The sequence below is a fragment of the Muntiacus reevesi genome, chromosome 4 (assembly GCF_963930625.1).
Source record: "Muntiacus reevesi chromosome 4, mMunRee1.1, whole genome shotgun sequence".
In the NCBI taxonomy this organism is placed as follows: domain Eukaryota; kingdom Metazoa; phylum Chordata; class Mammalia; order Artiodactyla; family Cervidae; genus Muntiacus; species Muntiacus reevesi.
The window spans coordinates 124,477,822-124,481,534 of NC_089252.1; the positions used below are offsets into that span (position 1 = coordinate 124,477,822).

Below are 3,713 nucleotides of genomic sequence, written 5' to 3' on the forward strand. Positions count from 1 at the left end.
TCTCCTCCCACATTCAATCTTTGCTAGCATCAGGGTCTTTTCGAGTGAGTCAGTTCTTCGCGTCAGCTGGCCAAAGTATTGGAGTTTCAGCTTCAACATCAGTCCTTCCAATGAATATTCAGGACTGATTTCCTTTAGAATGGACTGGTTGGATCTCCTTACAGTCCAAGGGACTATCAAGAGTCTTCTCCAACACCACAGTTCAAAAGCATCAATTCTTCAGCACTCAGCTTTCTTTAGAGTCCAACTCTCACATCCTTACATGACTAATGAAAAAACCATAGCTTTTACTAGACAAATCTTTGTTGGAAAAGTAATGTGTCTGCTTTTTAATATGCTGTCTAGATTGGTCATAACTTTTTTTCCAAGGAGCAAGTGTCTTTTAATTTCATGGCTGCAGTCAACATCTGCAGTGATTTTGGAGCCCCCCAAAATAAAATGTGTCACTGTTTCCACTGTTTCCCCATCTATTTGCCATGAAATCATGGGACCAGATGATATGATCTTAGTTTTCTGATCTTAGTTTTCTGAATGTTGAGTTTTAAGCCAACATTTTCACTCTCCTCTTTCACTTTCTTTTTTTTTTTTTTTTTTTTTATCAAGATGGTTTTCCTATTTATTTTTTTTTAAAAAAGTCCAGAAGGGATCAAAAAGAACAGTCATCAAGGACACAGGTGCCAGACATAAGGCCGAAGGGTAGCTAGGAAAGTATGCCTTCAGAAAATTTGGGCGACTTGTGTTTTAAAGCTGGATCTAACATAAATAGTTAGCTCAGTTTTCTGTTGACCTAGCTTTCCCTGCCCTTCCTCCCAACATGGCACAGCTGGCTTGCTTTGCAAGGCCTCAGTTGAGGAATTCCACATATATACAGGCTGGTACAGCAGTACTCAGGTCATTAGAAGGATCTCATAACCTTATGGTTTCATTCCAGACCCAACTGTCTTCACTGTGAGAGATTTCACCCCTTGAAAATATGGCTACTTCAATACAAAACAATGTTACATCTTTAGAATGATCAATAAATCATCTTTCCAACTTTACATGCAGCTGAAATGAAAAAGAATGACAGGCTAAGGACAAAATACTGTGAATTTTGTACTGTTGGACTTGTCATTCATGAAATGATCATTAGCTAATGGTCACTAAATTTACATATTCAGGAAATTATATATAGAATACTGCAAAAACACAGTAGAAGACTGAAGTTTGCCCGTTTCAGCTCAGGAAATCCCTTCACTCCCAAGCATGTTGTCCTTTCAACTCCAAAGTTTACTGCTGTTACTGTTTCTCCTCCTTTTGATTGTCCTTTTGCTCCCCAGAGCCAGAGCTTCCAGAGCCTTCTCGCTCAGATGCCATCTTTTTGTATGCCATTTCGAAAAGCTTCAATGACGCTTGCTGAAGGGAAGATGCCGCCTGCCTTATGTTTTCTCCCGTTTCACTGTCTTTCCGAGCAAGGAGCTCCCTCATTTTGGAGATCTCTTCTTTTAGCTTGTTGCATTCATCAGCAGGCAGTTGGTCCTTGAATTCTTCCATCTTGGTCTCTGTGTCATGGATGATTCCTTCAGCCATATTAACTGCTTCAACTCGTTCCTTCTTTCGCCGGTCTTCCTCAGCATACTTCTCTGCATTTTTAACCATATTTTCAATATCATCTTTGCTTAATCCACCAGACGACTGAATCACAATCTGCTGCTCTCGTCCTGTACCCTTATCTTTGGCAGAAACATGTACAATCCCATTGGCATCAATGTCAAATGTAACTTCAATCTGAGGGACTCCACGAGGGGCTGGGGGAATTCCAATCAAAGTAAACTGTCCAAGAAGTTTGTTGTCTCCAGCCATCTCTCTCTCACCCTGACACACTTTAATCTCCACTTGAGTCTGTCCATCAGCAGCTGTAGAAAACACCTGGCTCTTCTTGGTTGGAATAGTGGTGTTCCTGTTAATAAGCTTGGTGAAGACACCTCCCAGGGTTTCAATACCCAGAGACAGGGGAGTGACATCCAGCAGCAGCACATCTGTCACATCACCAGCCAGCACACCTCCCTGAATGGCAGCTCCTATAGCCACAGCCTCATCAGGATTGACAGCTTTACTTGGGGCTCGGCCAAAGAGATCCTGCACAGTCTGCTGAACCTTGGGCATCCTAGTCATGCCACCAACCAGAATCACTTCTCCTATGTCACTCTTGCTGACTTCTGCATCTTGCATGGCTTTTTGGCATGGGACAATGGTCCTTCTGATTAGATCAGTAACAATCCCTTCAAACTGAGCCCGAGTCAGCTTCATATTCAGATGCTTGGGTCCAGAAGCATCCATTGTAAGATAAGGCAAATTGATGTCAGTCTGCACAGATGAAGAGAGTTCACACTTGGCCTTCTCAGCAGCTTCCCGAACTCTCTGAAGTGCCATGTTGTCTTTGGTCAAATCAACCCCTGTCTCTCTTTTGAACTCCTTCACAATGTGGCACAGCAAGGCCTGGTCAAAGTCTTCACCACCTAAGAAAGTGTCTCCATTGGTGGATTTCACCTCAAATACTCCTTTCTGAATTTCCAGTATGGAAATATCAAAAGTTCCACCACCTAAATCATACACAGCAATGATTTTGTCTTCTGATTTGTCCAGACCGTAAGCCAAAGCAGCGGCTGTGGGTTCATTAATTACCCGAAGCACATTTAGTCCAGATATCTGGCCAGCATCCTTAGTGGCCTGTCTCTGAGAGTCATTGAAATAAGCTGGGACTGTGATCACAGCATTTTTTGCTGTATGCCCCAAATAATTTTCTGCAGTCTCTTTCATCTTCATCAACACAAATGCTCCAATCTGACTTGGGGAATAGAGTTTTCCATGAGCTTCAACCCAGGCATCGCCATTAGAGGCACGGACAATTTTAAAAGGAACATTTTTAATGTCCTTCTGAACTTCTGGGTCATCATATCGCCGACCAATAAGACGCTTGGTAGCATAGAATGTGTTGTTTGGGTTGGTGACAGCCTGTCGCTTGGCCGGCATGCCAACAAGTCGCTCACCATCTGCTGTAAAGGCTACAACTGAAGGGGTGGTTCTGGCACCTTCAGCGTTCTCTAGCACCTTTGCTTGTTTACCTTCCATAACTGCCACACAGGAGTTGGTAGTACCCAAATCAATACCAACAACTGCTCCCTTGATTGCTTCTGATGCATAGTCCCGCCTTGAAACAATTCTAAAAGCCTCATGACTAAGGCCATTCCAGCCATCCTGGTGGCGGGCGGCTGTGGGGCCCCGGGAGGCTGCGGTGCCGACGAGACGGGATACTGCGGCTCGGCTGGCGCTTATCATGGCTGCTAGACGGTGGAAGTACGAGACAGCAAAGAGGACGCAGAGGTGCTAGCGCTTCTGGAAACCTCCTCCTCTTTCACTTTCATCGAGAGGCTCTTTAGTTCGTCCTTACTTTCTGCCATAAGGGTGGTGTCATCTGCATATCTGAGGTTATTGATATTTCTCCTGGAAATCTTGTGTTTTATCCAACCCAGCATTTCTCATGATGTACTCTGCATATAAGTTAAATAAGCATGGTGACAATATACAGCCTTGATGTACCCCTTTCCCTATTTGGAACCAGTCTGTTGTTCCATGTCCAGTTCTAACTTGCTTCCCAATATGCATAGAGATTTCCCAAGAGGCAGGTCAGGTGGTCTGGTATTCCCATCTCTTTCAGAATTTTCCACAGTTTA

At 43.8% G+C, this 3,713-nt stretch overlaps 1 pseudogene; it reads right to left on the minus strand.

The window, feature by feature from the left end:
* Window positions 1–986: 986 nt before the first annotated feature.
* On the minus strand, window positions 987–3,349 carry LOC136167009 (stress-70 protein, mitochondrial pseudogene; annotated as a pseudogene).
* Between the last annotated feature and the right edge of the window lie 364 nt (window positions 3,350–3,713).